General features: G+C 38.8%; 1 protein-coding gene across 3 annotated transcripts in view; it reads right to left on the bottom strand.

Annotated features, from left to right (window-relative positions):
- LOC140626176 (orofacial cleft 1 candidate gene 1 protein-like) overlaps window positions 1–12,225 on the bottom strand; it is a 187,607-nt gene extending 175,382 nt beyond the window's left edge. For all 3 annotated transcript variants that reach the window (XM_072813781.1, XM_072813780.1, XM_072813783.1), the window contains exon 1: window positions 12,051–12,225. The gene's annotated coding sequence lies outside the window, so the exon portion shown is untranslated. The remainder of the gene's footprint in view (window positions 1–12,050) is intronic.
- Window positions 12,226–27,274: the final 15,049 nt, after the last annotated feature.

Raw genomic sequence — 27,274 nt, 5'->3', positions numbered from 1 at the left:
TCCTGCTTCTGCGGTCCCATCAGCTCCCAGCTGGATACAGTAATGTCTTCTGTGGACATACTAATGTCCACTATGTCTATGTGTAGCTTCAATCCCTTTCTGTTTCCTAAGTCTTGACCACTCAAGGCAAGACAAGCGACAAGTGTGACTACATTGTTTCGAGATAAATTCTAGATCAGTGGCTATCAAAATTATCTACATAGTGGATTCATCCAGGGAGCTTTGACAATACCAATACTAATAATGGGCTTCACTCCTAGAAATTCTGATTTCATTACTATGATAAGAGACTCCATGGAAAATTATAATATGAAACCAAGGCTAAGAACCATTAGTATGATTCTCCAACTTTAGAATGCATGCAAAGTATGTGGAGATCTTGTTATAATAATGATTTTGGCTCTTGAGTGAGGACTGAGGTTCTACTTCTCTAACAAGCATTCAGGTGATCCTATGTTGCTGATCTGACATCCCAGTTTGAGTAGGAGGGTTCTAGATCATAGCACAGACCACAATTGCAATTCCCCAAGCTGTCACACCACTTCAACATAAGGCCTAACCAGTGAGCCCATTATGCCTGTATTACCCCCAGTTGTAAATCCACCTTCCTTCACAGTTTACCTAGTCTGGTGGTACATAAAATGCGATCCTTGGACCAGCACCATCAATATCACCTGGAAACAAGTGAGAAATTCAAATGCCCAGGCCTTATACCTCAGATCTGATAAATCAGAAATTCTGGAGGTAGGGACAGCCACCTGTGTTTTAATATCCAAGTGATTTGGATGCGTGCTTGCATTTGAAAACACTGACCTAGGTTGTATATTTGGGGATCTTCCTTTCTCCCCTTCTTGTATTCCTGACCAACTACTCTAAATGAGTGATTCTATCTGATTGCACTTTGGAGTCACTTTAAGAATCTTTATAATAGATCTAAACCCTCCCCTGAATTTCTAGATGGCCCAGTTATGAAAATAGTCTCACAAAAACTCCCCAGGTTATCCTAATGGACACCTGGGGCTGAGAGTCATTGTTTTGAATAATCTCCAGGTGGTTTCTCATATGGAATCTTTTCTTTTGGCCAGTCTCAATCTCCAGAATCTAAATACTCATGATCAAATTTCCCAGGTTATCAAATTTCCCAGATTATCTTCCATCATGGTTGGTTGACATGTGAATCTCCTTCTATAGCATTTCCCAGTGAATATTACTGGGACATGACTCAAAAACACTGATTCCCTTCTGCCTTACTTGTTTAAAATTAGCATATCATGATAAGTAGAGTTTTTATATACAAACCTCTTGGCTGGTTTCCTGAAGGGCACATCCCATTAGGTTTCCCTTTGTGTTTCTATGTGTTTCTATGTATTCTGCTCCCTTTTAATGCTTACTTCTTCCCAATGCTCCCCTGAGCTACCTTCCTTCATCTGTCTTTACACTGCATGGCTTCGTATCCTTCATTTGCTTTTCCTCCACTTCAAGCATGCAAACTATGTGAGTGAAGGTAGATGTCTTTTCTAGACCTAGACTTACACCATACCTGGAACACAAAAGGTTTCTGGAGTAGAGATCAAATATTCCAGGGCTCACTGTCCACCCAGTCTTCATGAAACTGTTAGCCTTTGGACTCTGTACCTAATTTATTCACTGCTCTTCTTGAGTTGTTTTCAACCAGTACCTTTCTCTAACCCCACTTCCTTGGCCCAACGTCTGAGTTCAATTTTGGCCCTACCTCCTTTCTGAATGCACTGATTCTTCAAGGACATTCAGCAAATATATGCCTTCTTAAAACACTTAATATTGGGCAGCCCAGGTGGCTCAGCAGTTTAGCGCAGCCTTCCACCCAGGGCCTGATTCTGGAGACCCGGGATCGAGTCCCACGTCAGGCTCCCTGCATGGACCCTGCTTCTCTCTCTCTCTGCCTTTCTGTCTCTCATGAATAAATAAATAAAATCTTAAAAAAAAAAAAAACACTTGATATTGAATGCATGCTGTTTTCAAGCAATTAGATAGATGATAAAGTCTTTAACGCCAGGCTTTCACGAAAAAAAAATATAAATACTATATTTTCTTTCTCCTTCCCCAAAAGAATCAATTTCTATTTTCTGGTTACTATGATATGCTCATCAAGATTACTAGCTCCGGTAACAGGACAGTCCTTCTACTTGTTTTGGCATATAGAAATTCTATCTAATCTGATCCCTAAAATTTTTAAATGTATGCCTATTCATTTAACTGATCATTTGCTTTGCAAAATATTTCTTTTTACAAGTATGCTATTGGTTTGATTAAGGGCTGTTTTTCTGGTTGCAAGGGTGGGGCTGGAATCAGTTTTGGGGGGGTTGCTTTTGTTTTTGTTTTTCTTAAGTAACTTGGTCTTCACACAGACTAGTAATTCATGGGAAAAACAGCCAAGCCTTGAGGCCACCTCCTGGTTTGGCTTCCTTACAGTGTCTGCAGATTTTGAGGGAAACGGGTTATACCTCGAATGGCCAGAGGAGGCACTGGTGGGTCTCCACGAGTGTGAAGGGGGTAGCGCCAACCTCTCTGAGAGATAGCTAAGTGTGGTCCTAATCCACATTGAGGGTGACCAGGCTTTCAGGAAACTGGACTGGCCAGGCATGTGCTCACGTGCACACACCCACACACAGCTCAAATAAGAAGCTAGGAGTCAATCCGGTTCTTTCATTTCAAGCATAACATTGTATAAACTCAAACTGCTCTGCTAAGTCATGTTACATCAACCAGCTTTGTAGTTAAGACCTGCAGGCTTTAATTACTTTAAGGGGAAAGTCTGGTGCCCAAAGGAAGTCTCATTACAAACTGGCATTTGCTTGGGGGTGGGAGGAGGCCCAGGAATAGGGCTGTCTTGGGGATCCTTTACCAAATCAAATATCTGTTCATCCTTCACAGTGACGAGACTGGTGATCTACGTAATTAATATAAGCTCACATGGAAGTAAACACGAAATGATTAAACAGGAAGCCTTTAACCAGGCAGCGTTTGGGAAGGGAGGGAGAGAGAAGGAATTAAATGGTAACAGAGTCTTAGAAGCAGGAGAGAGTATTGCATGTTATTCTTAAACTAATTTTTGTTCCTTGCCTAAAACCAAATGGGTTTGAAACCTGTCTCCACAACAGCCCAGACAAGGTGGTTTGGAGCAGGTGTGATACACAGAATATTTACACCGTGGCACTTGTGGCATAGTCAGCGATGTGTGAGGCAGCAAATTGAAAATGAAGCCGTACGATAATAAAATAATAATCACAGAATGTCGTGTATTCCATAAAGGCAACTTGGAGGAACAGCAGATAGAAAGCTTGAGAAGCCACTATTATGGGATTTAAACAGCAGCTCTGATGTGGTGGGAAGAGGTAGTGAGCCTAGGGATCTTTATTTACATGTATCAAGTCTACTGGGGACCAGGAACCACGCTAAATACTGGGAATGCATAATCTCATTTAGCAATAACCACAGCATCTTATGTAAATGCCTTCATATCCTCATGCACAACACACAGGACTGGCACAAGGAGAACGCTTCAACAAAGTGAAGCAAAATAGGCCTGCCCCACGCCTGAGAGATCACTTACACCAAGGTCGGAGAAAGTGTTAGTACCTGCAGTCTCTCTTGCTTAAAGCCTCCCTGGCTAGAAATTACGAAATTATACTTGTTTGATTTTTAACGTGTCAGGAAATTCGGTGAAAAGGAAAAATAAACGCCTGCCTTGCAGTTGTCTGCATCAGGAAAACACGTTGTGCTTGGATGTCAGCTCTGATCCTGCCTCGAATGATGTTAAGAGTTACAGTTCGATGTCCCCAAAGGTTCAAGGTTTGGGCTTCACTCTTGCTAAGTGCAAACCTTCTAAATCCTGGACTTCAGCACAGAGCTTGTCCGTGGGCTGCAGGTAAATAAATACTCAGGACCTGCCACCACCACCAGGTGGGCCCACTTGGTTCTCTTCCCCTGCCCAAGACAGAAAGAATCAGACCTTTGGCAGAGGACGGTAGGCAGAGCGAGTAATACCGTATTTCATAGAACTCTGAAACAAATAACCTTTTGGCTGTTGCTTGTCTCATTGTCTCCATTGACTCTTCATTACATTATTATTATTATTATTTTTTACTTAAAGACCCAGCACACGAGAGGAGGCAGCTGGTAATTTTGCCATTGTCCTAAAACACAGCCCTTTGAGGAGGCCACTACATGGCATCCCCAGTGCTCAGGTAAGGGAACAAAAATTCAATGAAGCTGAAGTCCTGCTCAGTTGCCACAGGGAGTAAGTAGAAAATCAGAAGTTGAAACCAGGCAACTCATTCCCTGACTCTGTGCTCTTTGTGCCTCCCGGCACCCCTGTCATGGGGGTGGGACCTGTCTGATAAATACTGATGAGTACAAACGGGCTTTGGCCGTGAGTTCAGAAGCATACCACCAGCCAGTGGAAAATCAGAAAGATGGGAAAAAAGAGGGCCTCAGGACAGTAATTCGTAGCAATGTACTAACTGATAATCGAACAAGAAGGAACTGTTTTTCCTAATAGAACCAGGCTGGAGGAATGCAGAATTTGTCAATCATTCCTTTCTGAAACATCAATCATTGCCAGGTAATCTTTTCAATATTATTACGAAGCATCAAGAAAGATCTATACCTGGACCAGGTGGACCCAAGTGATGTTTTCCTTCAAAGTCCTAGTGCCCGTCCTGGAAATGCTAGCAAGCAACACCTGAGAAATGAGGCAGGCACACAGCATGAACCCCTTGGGTTTAGTGCTGATGGACAGCCCAAGCTACCGTCCCCAGGTGCCCGGAAGTCATACTAACCGACGCACGCGCCTAAGGAGAAGGTCTACCAGCACCACTCATATTTTTTTGAATTTCATTTTCATGAAGGCTTCAGCCTGACAGGGGATGCTTGGTCTACTTTCCATAGACAAGTACTTGTATTTTCTCGTTTTATTATTTTATTATATGTGAAAGGTGCAAAAGTGCAAAATAAGTCCTGTTAATACGGTTAGGAAAATGCAGTGTAAATTTTGAAATCTGGACGGAATTTTACTGGACATCCTGCATTTTGGAAGTTCATCATCATTTCAGCTGTAAAATTAGGAAAGCGTGTTTTATTTTCCGAAATGAACATAATAGTTCTTGTAACTATGAAACGTTGTTAAAGTCATTTCAAAGGCTTGACAAGTTTAGCCAAACTTCCTACAAACCATGCTGTCACCCAAGGGCAGTGCAACAGAACAGAGAAACAAAATGTGCATAAAATGTTTCGTTAAATGAGTGCACTTGGCAAGGCCCTTTATCCACCACCTCGGAGCACCAGGCACGCCCTCCAAACAAGGCAGACAATAAATAGGAACAACATGGTGGGGCTTTGCTCATACGACACATCTGTTCACTTAGTTGGATCGTGTTTTATATTTAGGCATAACAAGTTTGGATTGTCTTTATGTACGGTGACAGCAGTGTAATGTATGTTGTTTGAACTCTGAATTGTATAAATACAGAGACATGTTGATTTGAGAAGAGAAAACAAGGCATGTGAAAATTGGCAAAATACCCATTTCAGGAATTATAGATACTCTTCTTAAAAAGAAAAAAAAATAAAGAAGAAACTCAATTGGCAGACCACCCACAAAGTACCATTAAGATCTAAACAACATGAAAAAAAGATGTTCTCCAGCCAGTACAATTGTTGAAAGCATTAACTTTAAAAAAGACTTTAGTTTAATCCAGTGAACTTAAAATATTTCCTTAGATTACAGACTTCTTTTGTGTATTCCACAGAAGTCCCCTCGCATATATGAAATGAATTGAGAAAATAATAATAGTTGCTATTATAGGTAGGACGTCCTATAGGAACCCAACAGAAGCATTCCATATATCATCCTAGGCAGCCCTATAAAATAAATATTAAATGAAATGTGTCCTTAGTCATCAGATAAGGAAACTGAGGAACGAAATAATTGAATCAATATCAGGGTGAGCAGAAGTTGGATTCAAACTTAGGCCATTCTGATTCTTTTCTTTCTTTTCTTTCTTTCTCTCTTTCTTTCTTTCTTTCTTTCTTTCTTTCTTTCTTTCTCTCTTTCTTTCTTTTTTAAGAATTTATTTATTTATTTATTTGAGAGAGAGAGCATATGAGTTATGGGTGGGGAAGGGAGTGGGAGAGAGGCTGAGGGAGAGGGAGAAGCAGGCTCCCCACTGTGCAGGGCACCTGATTTGGGGCTCCATCCCAGGACCCCAAGATTATGACCTGAGCCGAAGGCAGATGCTCAACCAACTGAGTCACCCAGGCGCCCCCGGGCCCATCTGTTTCTAAGACATGTGGTCTTGTCACTGCAATGCCTGACGTTCAGTAACTCCTGTAGGTATAATTGGCATACAGGGAATCAAAGTCATTATTAACAATAAAAACAGAACACATAACCCCAAATAAGGACTCAATTCTTAGAAGAAATTTCATTGACATAATCTTCCAAGGAAATAAGCAATTAAATGGGGCAAATGTGCACTTAATTTAAAAGAAACAAAAAGAGGAAAACATCCAACAATAATTCAAAATAAATCTGTCTCAAGCAATGAACAAGAAAGGAGTAGAGTAATCCTAATGCTTTCTCTACATAGAGTTAGCAGTCTACGGAAATAAGAAGTATACCTGACTCTAAAGAGTCTAACTCAGTATGAAGAAGTGCCCCTTGCCTCTATATTTCTCTGATGATCACAGCCACTAATAATCATTCTTTTTTTTTCTGCTTTCCTTTTCTGCTTTTTCTTTCCACTTAATACCTGGATGATTCACTATAAATTTCCTTTTATATATATAGATCTCTAATATGGATTAAGTTCCCCAAAGAAGCAAGTATATCTCACTTCCCCACTTATGTGCACACTTTCTCTCTCAAATAAATAAAATCTTTAAAAAAAAAAAGTAGAAGAAAGAAAGAAAGAAAGCCCGAGTTTGAATCCAACTTCTACTCACCCTGGTATTTATTCAATTATTTAGTCCCTCAGTTTCTTTATCTGATGAATGAGGACATGTTTCATTTAATATTTATTTTATAGGATTACATAGGATGATATATGGAAGGCATGTCCCATAATGCCTCACACATAAGTACTCAACTAATGGTTGCTTTAATTCATGGCAAGGCCTCTGACACCAAGATTATCTAGACTCACCAAATTCGCCCAATGAGTAAAAAAAAAAAAAAAAAAAAAAAAAAAAAAAAAAAAAAGGTTCTAGTTACCTGGACAATGTTTGAGACTTTTGGTAATACAGCTTACATTTTCAGCAAAAAGTATTCAGGGCTTTTTAAATTACCTCACAAGTACCTTAAAAAAAAGAAAAAAAGAAGTAGTAGTAGATCACTGTATTTGAGAGTAACAGGTAGAGGTGAGGTTTGCTTTTTATATAAATTATGGTTTCCAAAGACTGCATTTCATTATTTCATTTTAATTTCTGCCATTTGAGAATTCATCGAGGAGCCTCCAAGGAGCACAGCAGGTTCATGATACAGGAACGATCGGGGCTGGATTGGTGGAAAGAAGAGAGTGGTTCAGAGCTTGAGAAACAGTGCCCTAAAGAATAAACCCAAGGAAGGGCACCTGGGTGGCTCAGTTGGCTGAGTGTCTGCCTTCAGCTCAGGTCACAGTCCCAGAGTCTCCAGATGGAGCCCCAGGTCAGGACTCCCAGCTCAGCGAGGAGTCTGCTTCTCCCTCTCCCTCTTTCCCTGCTCATGCTCTCTCTCTCTCCCTCTCTCCATCTCTCTCAAATAATAAATAAAAATCTCAAAAAAAAAAAAAAAAAGAATAAACCCAGGTCACATAGACCCTTCTACCCCATAAATCAGAACCACTAAAAAAAGAAAGGAAAAAAAAAAAAAAGGAAGGGGGAGGCCAAGGGAGCTGAGGCTTTAAGATCTGGAAGTGAGAGTTAAGATTTAAGATGTTCTATAAACGTTTATTGAGTGACTGAAGGAATGAATGCATAACACCAGAGTCCCCGCACTCCACCGCACTTGAGAGCGCAGAAGCCTGATGAGTAAAAGGGCATTGAAGGTCAGAGTTAAGAGGCACTTAAGAGATACAATTAAGCTGAAACAACCAAGAGCACTTTGGGAGCCATACAGAGAAAACTGAACATGTTGCAGCGCTTTTGACAACTCCCAAGAAGTTTTGGCCAATGCGTTCAAGAGCGATGGTCACATTGTGCCTCTCAGAATCATCCAGGTGGCTGCATGAAAGGAGGGGGTGGGGGGCACCACTTAGCAAACCATCTCACCAGCTGTCTCTATGTGTGAATCTTGAAGCTGCCAAACTGCACATGAACGGCACGTTGGCCTCTACTGTGGCACAAGCGCAGTGAGCCACCGACGACAGCAGATGTGCTGGGTTGCGCGAGGCCCGCGGTGGCTAGAGGGCAGCTCGCTCCCTCAGAGGACGCTGGGCCACCAGCTGCTGGTGACAGCGATCCAATCAGGTTCTGCCCTGTAGGTTTTAAGTGCTGCCTGCTTCGAAAAGCCAGAGCCTCCAAATAATGCAGGAGCTAACAAGTTTGCAAAGGAAATGCACTTGCAATATGAAAACAGGAGCAGCTGGATATCCAACTGTGTAAAGAAATACAGAGGGCTCTTCTTTTCCTGCAAATTGATATTACTCACCCGGGTTTTATGGAGTCGAAAGCATATGCTTAAGTATAATGACTCAACAACTCAGACCAATTTCCACATCGCAGCCATATAAATAATCAATTCCACCTAGGCCACGATGGTGTGACTCTCTTGCCTGGTATTCCAGATGAGGATCATAAACCAATGGCTCTGGAGGTACCAGTTTTAAATTATTTCGGGAAATGAAATGTCCACGTATGCAAATATGTATAACGAGATACCTAAAGCGGATGAAACAAAGGGGAAGTACTCATCATCCAGATTAAGAAAGAGCGTCACCAGTACAATTCAAGGGATCCCCGCTATCCCCCGACACTTGCACCCTTAGGACTGGCCGCATCATTTGAGGAGCTGGATGCAAACTGAAAATGCAGGGTCTCTTGTCCAAAATTATCAAGAATTTCAAGATGGCAATGTCAAGCATAAAGCCTTCTTTAAAAAAAAAAATTATTTATTTATTCATGAGAGACACACAGAGAGAGAGAGAGAGAGGCAGAGACACAGGCAGAGGGAGAAGCAGGGTCCATGCAGGCAGCCTGACATGGGACTCGATCCCTGGATCGGGATCACACCCTGAGCCAAAGGCAAATGCTCCACTGCTGAGCCACCCAGGAACCCCAAGCATAAAGCCTTCTAAACGTGATATCAGCACAACGACACAGGTCACAGATCCACGAAACCAGCCCTAATAGTTCCTCTATCACCCCTCAAACATAGAAATCATTACATGAAACTTCCTAGATATGAATTCTATAGCTTTTGTAGGCTTCATTATGTATGTGTCCAGTATATCCTGTTTTTGTATGTTTGAGACTTACAAACATGCCATATATCCGACATCACGTTGTTAAGATTCATGTTCATGTTGATCTGCACGGCTGTCATTGCTTTCCATGGTCTACATTGTGCCAATTAATTGGTTTGTATCTGAAATGTATTTAAACAGTTTCCTATTGAAGGACATTTGGGTTGTATGCAGTTTTCTGGCTTTTTTTTTTTTTTTTCTGTTTCCAGAAGAATCAATGCTTCCAGGAATATTTTTGCAGCTGTCTCCCAGGGACCATGTACAAGTTCCATATGGTGCAGGTGCATTTCTTGTAAAAAGCGTAGAACTACATCTTGTATTTGTCTAGTCTGACAATCCGTCTAGTCGCTGATGAAATTAGTCCATTTACATTTACTGTGTGCTATATTTTGATTCATTTTTATTGTGTCATCCTGCGCATTCTCTTTGTCTCCCTTCGTCCAGGCTTCTTTTGGTTTTTTATCTCTCTTACAATGATTTTTAGTTCAAATTATCCCTACTGCTTTAACTGAATTCTTATCTGTTCTGCCCTTGGAATTTTAGTCCCAAGTCTCTACCCATTGTTTTAATTCTCCAACTAAGCACTGCAGAAACCATAGGATGTTTTCATTATTATCACCTCACCACCCCCTCCCGACTTAGAAGTTATTGTCCTTCAGCATTTCAGTTTTGTCTTGTTTTGCCCCACAAAATGGACATTGTTAGTACTTTTTTTATATTGTTAGTGATTAGGCTTGTCTACAAAATTGTTGATATCTTTGCTCATCTTTCTTCCCATAGCTCAACCATGCCTCCTGGAGCCATTTTTTATTCTTCTTGCATGTGAGTATAGTTTTTAGAAGTTCAAGTTAGTGCCTTATGGTGGTAAACTCTCAGTTTTCGTTTATCTAAAAATGTTTTGTTTTTGCTTTTCAATATACAGTTTTGCCTCTGAACAATTTAGGATCGACAACTAAATCCCAACGCAGCATCTATGGTTACCATCGATCTCACTATTGGTCATCTCTCTTCTCACTGAATTATTTTAAGATCTTCTCTGTGTGTGGCGCTAGAATGCATATAGCAGTGCATATTTCACTACCTATGTAAATATTTCCTCTCCTCATTCTCTTGTTTTCTTCTGGAACTCAAATGTGAAATGCTTCATTGTCTCATCACATACTCCATCTCTCTTTACCTCAATGTGTATTGTCGATCTCCTTGTTTTAGGGCTATATTCTGGTTCATTTCTTCATGTTTATCTTCATAATTGCTAATTTTCTCTTTGGCTCTGTTTAGTAGCTGCTAAACCATTTGTGAAATTCTTTATTGCAGCAACCATATTTTTCATATCTGAGTTTAATGGTTACTTTAAGAAGCAAAATTCGTCCAAGGCTACAAACTAAGAAAGATATGTGCCAGGGGATCCCTGGGTGGCTCAGCGGTTTAGTGCCTGCCTTTGGCCCAGGGCACGATCCTTGAGTCCCGGGATCCAGTCCGCGTCGGGCTCCCAGCATGGAGCCTGCTTCTCCCTCCTCCTGTGTCTCTGCCTCTCTCTCTCTCTCTGTCTAACATAACTAAATAAATCTTAATTTTTTTTTTTAAAAAGGAAAGATATGCGCCTATTTTCCCAAGTTCAGCAGCTAACCCTAGTCCAAAAGGAAGCTTCCTGAGGCCTGGATTGCTGAGAAATGAGGCCAAGTGGTCATCCTATCTGTTTCAGTTCAGCCAGTCAATGAAAACAGCATCAATCACCTCATCGTGCTGATGACAATTCCATTGTCTCTGCCTATGTCACAGAGTAGGTTGGGATGGGGTGCCTTTTGCATGATATTAGCATGATCCATGGTTCTTTGGGTTCTGCTTTCACTTCAGGAATGCCAAACGACCAACCAGTGCAGAAAGGACAAGGGAGCAGACGATTGGTGAGGTCTGGGCAGATATCCCTGGGTGCTTGAGGATGCTGACAAAGATTAGAGGGAGATGTAGAGTTCATATAGCCAGGCAATATGGAGGAGGAAGAAGAAAGTTGAGGCAGGACAAAGGGGTGGGCCATTGACTCAATCAGCCTAATAGCTTGGTGTCATGAAAAGCGTCATGGAGCCATTACACTTAAAATCACCAGGCAAGCACTTTCTCATGGATCTCTCCGTCTTCTTAGATTGTGTGCATGTGTGTATTTATGTTTATTTTATAACGTACTTTATACACATAACATACTTATTTTAAACCTAACCTGTAGGATATACCTTTGTACTACATTTTATATATAAAAATACTGTACGCTATGAATACAGTGGAGATACAACTTGCCATCTACATTTTTAGCAGTCATACTAAGAACGAATATTTCATGTGAAGCCTAAAAGGATTACTTTTCTGATTTCTTCACCTGGGAAAGACAATTACCATCTGATGAGTTGCCTTAAAGGGGCTGTTTGTTCGTTGTAAAGAGCAATCAGGTTTCTTATTTGTGGCATCCACAGAAACTTTCTCAGTAGGAAAATGTCCTGACATAAAGGGTTCCAGTTAAGACACCAGATTGCAAGACAAAGACGCAAACAGCTGTGGCAGCTTTGAATGTGTACTTACTGTTCAGTTGTTCACAAAAATGTTTAGATCAACTTCACTACTTTCAAAGTTCCTGTAGACAAGTGGCAGAGATGTATTACAGGCCTCGGGAATGGTTTCCCGAGACACTCAAAGGCCGATGGCAGAGCCAGGAAGTGTCCAGGGGACACCAGCCTCCCCTTTATGACCAAATGAAACACTCACTGCAAAGACCAGGATGTCACTGAAGAAAACAAGGGCAGCCAACCTGTGAAATAAAATGAAAACTTCAGCCATAATGAAATCAATGCTCGTGTTACAGTACGAAGCGGTCCCTGGAGAATCAATAAACAATTTGGTTTCCAGAGAATATGAATCTGACTTGCCACAGAGAATCAGAGGGACCGATGCTACTCTCTGTACCCAAGCTTCTGCATCTGTGGGGTAGAGCCATCCTTCAACAGCTAGAACAGCTTCTACTTGTCCAGAAAATCTTACCTCGTTAGCTGCCTTCGTGTTCCTGCGGCACATAGGGTGTGTCTTCAGTGGTGTGTGTGCCTTTGAATCAGGTGGCACATAATTTGCCTGGCTATAGACCTGTCATGTAATTAAGGCAGAAAACTTCACAGAGATCACAAATCTTGCTAACATATCACATCCCCTTTACTGTCTTAACGATTCAGTGACCCCAGTGGGAAAACATTATTACTGTTACTTGGTACACAGTAAGTGAGCAGGCAATAGGAGTTAAATATATTTCAATTTTTGACAAAGAAACAAAAGCCCAAAGACACTTTTAAGGTTACACAGTTAAGACACAGTAAAACCAGGGTGGGTGTCTGGGTGGCTCAGTCAGTTAAGCATCTGCCTTCAGGTCAGGTCATGATCCCGGAGTCCTGGGATCGAGCCCCGCATCGGGCTCCCACCTCAGTGGGGAACCTGGTTCTTCCTCTCCCTCTGCCTCTCCCCTTGCTCATGCTCTATCTCTATCTCTCTCTGTCTCTCAAATAAATAAAATCTTAAAAAAAAAAAAAGAAACAGTAAAACCAAGTCTTAGCATATACCTAAATTTTCTGACTCCAAATCCAGAGTTCTTTCCATTCACAGGCCTGCCTCTCAGAGCCTACCTTGTTTTTACACACACACACACACACACACACACACACACAAGCATATTATGCCCTCACACATACAGTTTACCTACAGGATTAAAATCTCTCATCTACACCACTGAAATCCTGCTGTGCTGTGAAAGACTAGTAAAAACTGGTTTCTAGTGCTCCCACAGTGAGGCTCACAAATGGACTGTTTATTGAATTGAAATAAACTAAATACCAATTCAATGACCATGAACATGCCACATTGTCCTGTGAGGTAATTTCAGCAAATTATAATCAACAAAAGTCTTTCTTCCCTTTCTTCAAACTTCGTTGTGTCCCTACTGAAAAGAAAAAAAAAAAAAAAGAGAGAGAGAGAGGACAACAAAATAATTAGAGGCAACCTGAAAGAAGGTATAAAGGTAGAAGAAAGAAACCTTTGGGGATGTTTGGTGCACTGCCCCTGTACCCATCCAGGAGAATTCTAGTTTCCTTCTATGCCAGGTCTTCACACCCACAATGTGAAGAGTTGGAGACCAGTTAAGAAGGTGACTTTACTCTGTAAAGGATCAGACAAGTTGAGGAGGTACTGGGGACCTTATGGGACCAGAATGATCTTCCTCACCTCTCCAATCTCCAGCCTCTGCCTCCATACCGAACCTCTGAACATGTGAATATTCCTGAGACCACTCTGTGGGATGTCACTCCCTACTACAATACTAAATGAAGCAGCAGGGAATTTTTTGTAACCCCAGGTAATAGCACCTTAAAAAACGACCCTTTCGATGTTTGTTGGTAACATGTACTACATTTACATAAAAACACACCCATCGTACAGGATCATGCTGGTTATCTTGCTGAATTTCTCTAACTCTTATGACCCTATGCGACAAATATTTTCCCAAATATTATTTTTTTAAGTTTTTTTTTAATTTTTATTTATTTATGATAGTCACACAGAGAGAGAGAGAGAGAGGCAGAGACATAGGCAGAGGGAGAAGCAGGCTCCATGCACCGGGAGCCTGACGTGGGATTCGATCCCAGGTCTCCAGGATCGCGCCCTGGGCCAAAGGCAGGCACTAAACCGCTGCGCCACCCAGGGATCCCGCCAAATATTATTTTTGAGTTGCCAGGTAAATCAACTACTTTGAGGTATCACTGTCCTTAAATTAGCTGAATGAAGGTAGAGGATGGGTAATGACCAGTCAGGAGAAGTGCAATGAAAGGAACATTGCCAAACTCAAGTCCAGAATCAGAATATTTATTACGTTTCCCTGGGGGTGAACTGGCTTCTCCCAAGTTCAGTAACATTTTCCAGAACAAAATAAATTAATTAAAAGTGTCCACAGAATGACCAAGCATTATAATTGTTTATAGTCTGTTTCTAAGAGTTATTTCATCACACACTTAACATTAATGATCTTGGAAATACATAAATAAAACAGCCCCTAGTTATGAAAGCTCTGAGTTTTTATTCTAATATTTAGTAAATGAATACCATCCCCCATTTTTTTTTTCCAACATAAGAAACACCTTACAAGTAGTGGTTATGAAATCAAATTATTGTCCTTCAGAATTATGGGAAGAACCTAAAAGTTTCTAAGACTGACACACGTGTGTGGTACACACATACATGAGTGTGTTTGAGCATTAATAATGAATATTATAAAAGTACTATGCTGAGTGATTTATCTCATTCAGTCCCCACAACAGCCTATGTGGTTATTCCCCGTTTTAAAGCTCAATTTTAAATTCTTTTTCAATTTTTAAATTATTTAAAATTTTAAGTTCCTATTTGAAACTCAACAAATTTAAGAGGCTTTCCCAAGGGCATACAGCCAGTATGTGGCAGAAATGGTCTGAAGGCAAACAAGAGCTTCTCACTTTAAATCAAATGCATCTTGCAAGTGATGGAGGTATAAATGGAGTCTGTCCTTTAACCGAAATCTAGTTCTCTTTACACAACAGCACAGCTAATGAATTAAAAATAGGATCCCCAGAGGTCATAGATGAAAATAATGACAAAGATTTTCTCATGAACATGTGCCATTTAGTTCAAAAGAAATTTGTAAGGCCACCTTATGTCTAATCACTTAAATGTTAGAGGCAGCAGAGGGATGGAATATTTTCTGCACCAGATTTGGATCTAAATATCCAGATGCTTCAAGACAGATTTCCCAACAGCCATACTACTAAAATCTGAGCCCAGACAGTTCCTTGATGTGGGGGGAAGGAAAAGAGACTACTCTATGCATGCTAGGATATCTTACAGCATCCTGGCCTCTACCCACTAGATGCCAACCATTGGTTGAGTGACAACCACAAATGTCTCCAGCGCAGCCTCCCTGGGAGTCTAAATCAGCCTTTCTCCCCACTGAAAACCACAGACTTCAAGGAAGTATGCTTTTCTTTTGTTGTGTCTGAAAATTCTCTTTTTCTTAATTATTAAATGTTACTGAGAAATGTTCCAAACTTCCTTCAGATGTAGAAGAAATTCAAGAACAGATTGTTCTCCCACTGAGTGTGAAAGAATTGCCTCAATAAATATTACCAATAATGACTATCTTGTAGTTGATTGTGGCATCTCGCCCTTTGACTCCCACCACTGATAAGTCATTCACCCCGGAGCGTGTCCTGATGGCACAAAAGCATGCTGTGAGTGGTAACATATTTGAAAGATACCAAGTATTAGGGGAAATATTTTGTCATTCAAATATTTATAGGTAAAATATGAAAAAAAATGTGAAATATAGTGCTACAGTCACAATGAAATAGCCCTACACATACCCTAGATTGCCTGAAATTTTTAAAATTAACCATACAAAATTTTGGCAAGGGCATAGAGAAACTGAAACTCTCAGACAGTGCTAATAAGAATGTAAGACGAGAAAAATACTTTGGAAAACCATTTGATCATTTCCTAAAATGTCAAAGTTGAATGCATCCACCATGTGATAGAGCCATTCCAATCCTAGCCATTGACCCATGAAAAACAAACAAAGGACAAACAAATGTATCTAAAGACATCTACATTTCTATTTATAGCAGCTTTATTTCTAAGCACCAAAAACTGGAAACAACCCCAAATTATGACATATCCATACAGTGGAATAAGACTTAGCAATAAAAAGGAAGACAATATCAATGTACTCGACACCACAGATACCATCTCAAAATCATTACATTAAGTGGGGACACCTGGATGGCTCAGTCGATTAAGCATCAGACTCTTGGTTTAGGCTCAGGTCATGATCTCAGGGTCATGATCTCAGGGTCGTGAGATCGAGCCCTGCATTAGTCTTTGCACTCAACCAGGATGGTCCGCTTCAGGATTTCTCTCTCCCTCTGCCCCTGCCACCACTCTCACTCTCTCACAAATAAATAAATAAATCTTTAAAAAGAAATCATTACATGAAGTGAAAGAGGACAACCAGGAAAGAATACACACCGTATGATTCTATTTATCCAAATTCTAGAACATACAGCCTACTCTATAGTGTTGGGAAGGAGGTCAGCATTTCCAGACGTTGATGGGTAAGGCAAAATGGAGAGGAAACTCATGCTATCTTAATTGTGATGATGACTTTAAGGGTGTGTGTATATGTCAAAACTGCTGATATTGTAAACTTTAAATATGTATATTTTATTATACTTCGATTATAGCTCCATAAATTTAGAAAAACAAAACAATGTTGTAGGAAAATACAAAGCTTTATCTACCTAATAGAAATTGTGATGAAAGATAAAATTCAATCCCCAATCTATTATTCCAAAATAATGACTAGAGACAATTTTGGTAAAGTTATATGTTGCATAAATTCCAAATCCACGACATGGTTGTACTCAGGAACCAGTCTAACTAGTATAACTTGCCTTTCAGACCAGAATTTAAAATAACACATGCACATAGACACATATACTCACCACACCACTGTATTACAAAGCAAAGCCGGCTGCATTACAATGATTTCATTTTGCTATCCTGTGAATTCTCCTTTTATTTGAGGCTATCATCTTCCTGTCATTCTTTGGCTCAAAAAAAAAAAAAATAGCTAACCTTATTTAAATAACATGACATCATCTTTATATTATGAACTATTCGAGTTGGTGTTTATATATTGATGCTTCAACAAATACCAAATGCTACAAAAGTATAAAAATCTTAGAAATGCATAAACTAGGCAAATTCTGTGCCTTTCATGTTTTATGAATGAAAAACCCAAAGCTGATACAAAGCGATACTAATTTGGAATTGTCAATGTGCCAGGCCTGCAACAGGTATACTTTAGGTAAAGTATCATGTCCTTCATCTAAGCTAAATCAAAGAATAAAAGCATGAAAAATTATTTGAGTCACACAAAAAGAGTAAGTTCATAACCCCAAAAAAACCCATATTTATATCTTTCTCTCTAATATTTGGCCACTCTGAGCACCTTTTCCTATTCTGAAAAAAAAAATCTATAGGACTTTAATCTATTAAGTGAATTACAGCTTTGAGCTCAGGAAATAAAGGACTATAATTTTGTGGTTCACAATCACATTTTGTGTTTCCCTTCACTTCTCTCTACGAATGGTAAATTATAGGAATGCCTGGGTGACACATTTGGTTGAACAACCAACTCTTGGTTTCGGCTCAGGTCATGATCTCAGAGTTGTGAGATCGAGACCTGTGTTGGGGAGTGGGGAGTTTGCTTGAGATTCTCTCTCTCTTTTTCTCTCTCTCAAATAAATAAAAAAAATCTTAAAAAGAAGGGTAAATTATATATTATTATGTCACAAGTTAGACATCACAAATGGATTTGGGGTGAGCTGCCTATTTCTGACACAATATCAGGCTCCTTCTTCAGAAGCTGAGCTTTACTATTTCTGGCCAATGTGGAAATAAGTGGAAACATTATATTCAAAGACATTTTGCCACTTTTATTTTTCACCCCAAGATCACTTAATGCCTTAATGCAAATGATGTTATAATTCAGAATGAGGGTTAGCCCTTGGGAAGCAAAATGAAGCAAGAGAAATAAAACAGATCAAAAATGAAGGGAAAAGGAACATAATACACAAGCAAACAAGAAACAAGACAACTTAATGAAAAATCTAATCTTAAAAAGCAAGCAGTACAGGTGACTGGACTCAAATCAGACTCAATCAAGGCAGAAGCACAAATATCAAGAGTCTCAAACAAATGTAAATGAATTTATTCTATTTTTCAAATGAAGTAACAATAACCAAAGTAAGGAACATATTGTGATTTAAGCATAGACACACACAGACACACACATACACACACAGACACACACATGCACATCATGAAGCAGTGGAGAGGTACTCTTGCTTCAAGACTTTCTAACTCTGTGATCTTGGTCAAGTCCTTTAACTCAGCTCTGCTTCAATTTCCCCTGCTAAACGAGAACAACACAGGACATTGAAATGACCATTACCATCAATTCATACAGTAATATAGAGAATGCTGATTAAACCTTTAATGCGGAGCAACATTGTAAGTACAATAATTTTTAGATATTATTATAAATTTCATTTGGAACTCTAATAGGGGGAGAAAGCTAAGACAATAGAGCAACATATTAGCTATGCTAAAGATGTATTAGCCCCACATCCCTACATAATAAGTATTAGAAAAAGTGATAGTAATCATGCCAGGAAAACTGACAAAATGGTTCTAAATAATCCACAATGACTTACTTGATCAAAGTGATTAATGAAAGAGATTACATGAAACAGAAAGGACCTGCAATAAAATTAAGACCTATTTTTCCAAGTTGAAAGATGGTTTTACTACAGTAAGAGAAGGTCCACCAAAGAAAAATTCCAAATGGATGACATCACCCTTTTGCCAATTTTTTTAAGGATTTTATTTATTTATTCATGAGAGACAGAGAGAGAGAGAGAGGCAGAGACATAGGCAGAGGGAGAAGCAGGCTCCCTGCTGGGTGCCTGATGCAGGACTCGATCCCAGGACTCCAGGATCACAACCTGAGCTGAAGGCAGATGCTTAACCACTGAGCCATCCAGGTGCCCCTAAATTTTTTAACCTAAAAGATAAAAACCATATTTTATGAGCTACAAATGGGAGGGAAAGGCTTAAGAAAATTCAAAAATAAAATGAACATGAAATTTGTTCTCTGAGAAAAAAAAGAAAAAGAAATTTGTTCTCTGAGACTTCTATAAAGAAGGCCAGGAGAACTGGAGCTATGGCCACAAGAACAGAGACTAAGAAAAGGCATCTCTTTGAATGCCAGTGGAAGCTCATCCCTTCTAAACCCAACATGAAGCAATGGCAAATGCCTACAATAAACCAGTAGCAGCAAAGAGGACTTCAAGAAGTAATGGGTATCTGAGGATCCCTGGACATTCTTTAAGACAAATAAGAGATGTTTTGGACATTAACAAAAGGCAAGGATAATGCTATAGCTTTAAATGCTTATGTGAATCAGAGTATATTGTGTGCTATATGCAAAGGAGGACCAGAGAATTCTGTAAATCCCCTCTGGTAGTGTGCATTTTTGCCTTACCTATTGTTGACTCCCTTCTCAGACTCTTTTCCTTTGTCTTTTGCCTCCTTTCTTGACCAGGCCCACTCCATCCCCAGTCAGACCTTGAATTTGTTGATTTTTCTTCATTACACACCCTTCTCTCAGACCTCCAGAGCAGTGCTTAGCCTCTCATCATCCATACCTCTACTCAAAATTCACCTCTTCTCAATGTTGTTTCTGGTTACCCTAACTAAAATGCCCTCAGGACATACTATCACTCATTCTTTTTCTTTTTTCCCATAGCACTTATTTGAAATTTCTTGCTATTTTATTAGCTTATTTATTACTTTATGGTTTTTACTTTATTGTTATTTTTAAAGACCTCTTTAGAACAATATTAGGTTTGCAGAAAAAGTAAGAGGAGGGTACAGAGATTTCACAAGGACCTTCTGTCCCCTGTACATGCATCGCCTTCCCTATTATCAGCATCCCCCACCAGAGTGGGACACTTGTTACAGTTGATAAACTGACATTCACACCTTTATTATTTTGTATTATTTACCTTTACTTGATCTTGATATCACTTGACCTTAGAATATTAAACCCAGAAAAGCACAACCCTGTCTGTCAGGCTCACCAAGCCAAAATCAGCTCCCCCAAATTGTAGACACCTAGTCAGAATGTGTTCAAAAACCGAATTAAATTTTGTTTTTTTAAAAAAAGGAATATAATTTCTCCTCTTCAGCAATTTTCACATTTGTTCCTTGACTTCCTCCCAGCAATTCCTTTTTGCTCCTTCACTTTCCCTTTCTTGAGCTGTTATAATCTTCTAATGACAGGTTTAATTTTTCATTGGACTTCAATTTAATCCTTGCTCCATACTACTAATTGACAAATTTTTCTTTAGAGAAAATATGATCATACTGTTTTCTTACTAACACTGACACATGTACAGAAACTCCTGGTTCAAGATGGTACACTCCAAAGATGTGATGATTTTCTTTTTCTCTTGAGGATCTAGCAAGGTGATAGCAAGGAATGAAAAAGGAACAGCACAACATTTACAAAGAGATCAAGAGGGGCACTGAACATGAGATCGATCATTCCTGGGAGGTAGTATGTAAATGAAAAGAATATTGTCTTCTGAAGCACAGCACAGGAAACCAATCAGGAAAGATTCCAGAAAGACTGCAACAGAAAAAGTAGTTGACCAATCTAGCAAAATGCTGAACAAGTTTTAAACCCAAAGACTGTATATTTGATGGAAAGTAGAAATGAGAATTCAGATAGATAATCAGAGGATTAATTGAATGCCTTTACAAAAACAGAAAAAAAAATCTGCTACATTTCTCTGTCTCCTTGCACAGAACACCAAGAACTAGTTGCTTATTCTCAGGCATATATATGGGGAAAATTTAGGTGGACAAACTTAGGTATTATTAAAAAGGAAAAGACAGAGAATATAGAGCAGCTCTTAAAAAACAAAACCAGAAAATATGACTGCCCCCCAAATCCAACAGACAATTGGAATGTAAGCCAGAGAAATCTTCCTAAATGTGTTAAAAATATAAAAAGGAAGAAAGTATGAGAAAAAAAGATAAGAAATATAAGTGGGTCATTCCAGCAAGCACAATATCAGATTAATTGGAGTTCTAAGAAGAATAGAGAAAATGAAAAAGAGAAAAATTCATTAAAAAAAAAAAACAATAGAAGAAAATTTTCTGAAGATGAAGGGAAAGACCAGTTTTCAAGTTAAAAGTACTAAGTTCCTAGTGGGATGAATGAATAAATGATCCATACCTAGATATGCCATTGGGAAATTTCACTGGGAATGAGAAGATTCTAAAAGCTCAGGTCACTTACAAACAAGACAATAGACTGGCATCCCAGATTGCTTTAGTGGCACCAGATATTAAAAAGCAGTGGCATATTGTCTTCAATATTCTAAGACTACATTATTTACAACCTAAAATTCTATAGCCCAATCAAACTATCAGTTAGGTAGGAAGTCAAAATAAAAATATTTGCAAGACTTCAAAAACTTTCCAGCTCATATACCCTTTCTTAGAAAGTAACTTGAGGATGTGCACCAGCCAGAGAGAAAAATAATCCAAGAGAGAGGAAGACAAAAAAAAAAAATTAGGAACATAGGATGTAATCATACTCATCAGTAAAGTCTCAAAATTTCATCTACGCTTCACATCTGAAGGACAATAAAACTGGGCTTGAATATACAGAGTACTCTGCCAGAATCCTAGAAAAAGAGAAATCGATAGACTACCATAGTTCATTTTAATATTAAAAGCATATATAATAATGTGACAAAGGTAGAAACATAAGTTAAAAATTGAAACAACTAGAAATTCCAGGAAAAACAAAAACCTATAAAAAATAGGAAAATGGTTTCATAAGACAGATTTGCTAAGCATAAAAATATCACTTTTTTTTAAAGTATCACTTTTTAACTAATAGAGTAAATTTACAAAGTTGAGAAAGGTTTAATCAACTCAAGTCTTTCTTATTATGTGATCTCACAAACACCTGTATCTATTTGATTAAAATATTATAGTGCTATTATAATTAATGTTAAATTTTATTTGAGAAAAATTAAAAGCATTTAACATGTGTAACAAGTCCTCTGTGATCTGGTCCTTATCTACTTTCCCACTGTAATTCTCCAATACGGTCACATATTATCAGTAACAAAACTGTCATTGAACTCTTGCTTCTGTGTATGCTATTCCCTCTTCTGAAATGTCTTCTTTGCCACAGATCTAAATTTCTTTTATTCATCCTTTAAGATCCAGTTGAAAGATCTCCTCTATGAAGTATCTCTGAGCCATTTTCCAAAGCTGGTAAATTTCTCTTTTGTTCCACTACTTCTTTGATTTTTTTGAAACCACGATTTTAGCAATAATTTATTTGCTTAGAAGAACTTATTATTCACTTCTGTGTCTTCAACAGAGTGCCTTACCTGTAGTAGACCCCTAACAAATGTTTAATTAATTGAAGATGATGGTAGAATCAGGATGTTATGCCACAGGCTGAGGACAGCTCAACTTAGACACTGGATTTCACATGTGCATAGAGACACAGGATTTTGTATGGAATTTCAAGTTCACTTAGTTGCTAATAATTATTGCAAAAACAAACAAATAAAACAGGTATGTTAAAATATGTTAACATTTTTAAATGTTTTTAAAAATAAAATTAGTTTTTGATCTAAAGGGAAGTAAAGAATTTAAAATCCACTAGAGAAATAATATAAATAAAACATGTTGTGGGCAGCCCCAGTGGCCACCTTCAGCCCGGGGTGTGATCCTGGAGACCCGGGATTGAGTCCCGTCAGGCTCCCTGCATGAAGCCTGCTTCTCCCTCTGCCTGTGTCTCTGCCTCTCTCTCTCTCTCAATCTGTCATGAATAAATAAATAAAATCTTTTTTAAAAATGTTGTAAAAGATAACACTAAAGATAAATTTAAAGACAATGAGGGATAATAAACAAATGTAAATGGATTATATTCCCTCAAAAAAGGTGGGTGGAGACTACTGAGCCAAGTTAGGAATCTGACTATACAGAAATTTGAGGAAAGAATTTTGGACAAGAAATCTAGGAAAAGAAAAAAAATGAAGCATATTATATATTAAAATATTTGTTTCTATCATTAAATCCCAATGGCATTTAGAAGTTTAAAACACCTAACACACACATAGACTAAATTATTCTACCATTGGTAAGCAATATCATAAAATGACACCAAAGATTCCTCACCCCTTGTGTACGTGCTTTATCTAATCCTCCCCATTGAGTGGGTGAGAGACCCATGACTATAATGAGTCATCACTCCTACAAATAGATTGTTATATGGCAAAAGTGAAGGGGTCTGCAGGTGTAATTACAGTCCCTGCTGAGCTGACTTAGGCAAATCCAAAAGGAGATTATCCTGGGTAGACTAACCTAATCATACAAGATTTAAAGGTGGAACCAGAGAAATCAGAGGGAACTGAGCAGCAAAAGATACTCTCCTATTGGCCTTAAAGAAGCAAACTTCCATGTTTTGGAGAGGACCATGTGGCAGGGAACAGCCAATGACCTTCAAGAACTGGGTGCCTCAATCATATAACCACAAGAAATCACTGGTCCACCAACGAGCTGAGAGCTTGGAAGAGAATATTGACCCTCTGATGAGATCACAGCCCCAGTGGACACTTTATTTCATTCTATTGAAATGTTGAGTAGAGAATCCAAATAACCATGCCCAGACTCCAAACCCACAGAAACAATGAGATATCAAGTGTGTGTTGCTTTAATCCACTATATTTGTGGTAATTCGTTATACAGAAATAGAAAACTATCTTTAGCATCAAGAAAATTATTTCTTGTGGTGCCTGAGTGGCTCAGTTGGTAAAGTGTCCAAGCCTTGGTTTCAGTGCAGGTCATGATTTCAGGGGTCATGTACCCAGGGGGGAATCTGCTTGAGTTTCTTTCCTTCTGTCCCTCCCCCTCTCTAAAATAACTAAATAAATCTTTTTAAAAATTTTTTTCTTTTTTCCTGATTTTTTTATTCTCACTATTCTGCTTATAATGACACCTCACTCTGTGTGTTCTTAGCATAAATGATTTTGCTTTTATTGATCAGTATAGAGATTAATATCACATAAGAGATAAACAACCTTGTTAAGTCACATGAAGCATGATCAAAGGTAGCCCCCCAAAACTCCAACTGCAGAGCTAAGACAACTTGCTTTTAGCCGGGACTCATTCTGAGCCCACCAGTCAATAAAATCCTTTATTCCTCACAAAATCCTTTACAAAGAACCCTTGAATTATGAAGGTGGAAGTTAATGAAGGAAAGAGAAATATATATTGTTAAACTTGGCAGACAAATTCCATTAGCCTGAAAAATCAGACTATGAACTTGATAGTTTCCTCTGAACTCCTCTTAGGGTCTCAAAGCCAGCTACCCACAGAATCCATAAACCTGACCAAAAGACGACTTGGTTCAACTACATGGTTCTCCAGATTTGGGGCTGTACCTCAAGTCAAAACGTCTTAAGGATTTTACCGACACATTCTCCATCTTCTGATTATATATGCGCCACTCAGGCTCAGTGGGTAACTGGATAATTTGTCCCTCATGTTATAAAGAAGCATAATATTTATCAAGCATCTTAAACACTTAAATACTCTCAGGGAGAACTCAAGAGATCTTTTCTAGTCTCTGGTCTTCAGAGGGCTGCAGATAAACCATCACAGAATGTAGATATTCATTATGTTTTCCGAAATTTCCACTAAAGAAGAAAAAACACAGCTCCATAGAAAACCAGCATCATTGAACTTGCTATCCAACAGTCAATTCTGTATGAGTCATTTTCTCAGTGTTGGCACTACTGATATCTAGGGCTGAATAAACCTTCTTTGGGGCAGCATCCCATGCATTGTAGGGTGGTTAGCAGCACCCCTGACTTCTAGGTGAGAGTAGCACCCTCTTTCCCCTGTTATGACAACCAAAAATATTCCAGACATTGCCAGGTGTCCTTTGGGAGAGAAAAAATAGCCTCAATCAAGAACTACTGATAAAAAGTCAGTGTGCCTGAGGGGCTTAGTTGATTAAGCATCTGCCTTCAGCTCAGGTCATGATCCCAGGGTCCTGGGACCTTTACTCAGAGGGGGTTTCCCCTCCCACCTGCTCATATGCAAGCTCTCGCTCTCTTTCTCTCTCATTCTCACAAATAAATAAATAAAATCAATCTTTTTTAAAAATTATCAATGTGGTGACCAAGTCCCTGCATATACTTAAAGTCACTGGAAGACCAGAGTGATGACCATTTCTATATCTATAGCAACATCCACCTACTTTCTAGGATTGTGCTTCTCAGTATGGTAGCCACAAGCTCCATGTGGCTATTAACACTTGAAACATGGCTAGTCTGAACTGAGATGTGTTGCAAGTGTAAAACAAATACCAAATTTCAAATACTTTGATAAAAAAAAATGTTAAACACCTCATTAAAAATTTTACATTGATTACATGTTGAAAGATGAAAATGTTTCAGTTATATTAGGTTGAATAAAATATATTATTATAATAATTCCAATTTTCTTTCCACTTTTTCAATGTGGCTACTAGGGAATTTGAAATTACATATATATGGCTTGCATTATGTTTCTATTGGTCTATGCTGTAGGAGGAAGCCAAAGCACATAGCATGCGAAGTACTTTTGTTCCTCATTAAGTCAGTAGTATTTAAAGAATGTCCACTGTGTGTGCCTAGGATTGTATGGGTTGCTTTTGGCTGCACCAATCTGAGTTAGGTTCATTTATGTCAAGTGTTGTCATTTCATTTTGCAGATAGAAAAAATAGAAGCTCAGGAGATAAATCACCTAAAATCATGTTTCCAATTGCAATGCCAAAACTAATTAAATACAACCTATCGTTCCTTATCCCCAAATAGTTTTTAGTCACAAGATATATATATGTCCCTAAAATGACAGTGTGTCCCTTCTGTAATTATTGCAAAGATAAAAATCAAATTCCAAAGAAAACAATTTCCAGACACCTTAAGACAATAAAGCCAGCATTTGTTTGAAGAGAAAACAAAAACAAATGGGAGACTCAAAAGGCATTACTTTGTATAATAATTTAATTAATAGCATGTTGAGAAAAGAGAAACATTTTCCTTTACATTTTCCATCACTTTTTCCCCCCATCATTTTTGATTTCCTTTTGTGGAGACTTAGGGCAATCTGTTGTGGTTGAGGCAGATCTCTTGCTTTTTTATGTGTGCTTGATTTGCATAATGGACTCTGATGCCTCATGGGCACTCACTTAAGATCAACTGAGTTAATTTGCTTTCTTAACTCAGGTTTAAGTGTTTCATGGGTACTAAACTTAAGATCAACTGAGTTAATTTGCTAGCTTACCTCAGAAAATTAGAATCATGGTTTCCTCAATTTCTTTTTAAGCATAATTGTAATCATGGTCATTTGACTAAGTAGGAGTCCAAATTTTTGTGCCTATTCTTTCTCACCTAGAAGCAGAACACACAAACACACAGGGAAGTTCCACAAATGTTTTGCCTGTGAACAAGGAGAGATGGTAACTACTACTAACACTACTAAATTATATTGGAGTAGCCGTGGTCTAACATTTTTCTAACCAAATGAGTATAATCTGTGAAAAGACTTATTATTTTTTTATAGGAGGGCACTATTACAGCCCATCACAGCACGCAAGGTATCTGAGAAATGCTGCATGCCTTTAAAAAATTGAAGATGGGGACGCCTGGGTGACTCACTGGTTGAATGCCTGCCTAAAGCGTTCAGGTGTTGATCCCAGGTCTGGGGATCGAGTCCCGCATGGGGATCCCTGCGGGGAGCCTGCTTCTCCTTCTGTCTATGTCTCTGCTTCTCTCTCTGTGTCTCTCATAAATAAATAAATATAATCTTTATTTTTTAATTTTTTAAAATAATCTTAAAAAAAAAGAAAAATTGAAGATGATACCCTGAGATGAGAAAAATGCAACTGAGATCAGTGGGAAGCAAGACAGCATGGGAGGGCTCATGTTAGAAGAAGGGGGCAGTTTGGCAGCAGCTTCTTAGGGCACTCGGATGTGTGGCATCTCTGAAGGAGGCATGTGCTATCCACCAGAGCCTGTGATTCAAGTAGAAAACAAGA

This window comes from Canis lupus, chromosome 37 (genome assembly GCF_048164855.1).
Source record: "Canis lupus baileyi chromosome 37, mCanLup2.hap1, whole genome shotgun sequence".
NCBI classification, from domain to species: domain Eukaryota; kingdom Metazoa; phylum Chordata; class Mammalia; order Carnivora; family Canidae; genus Canis; species Canis lupus.
Note: the sequence above shows the minus strand (reverse complement) of the source record. Positions and strands in the feature narration are given on the sequence as shown.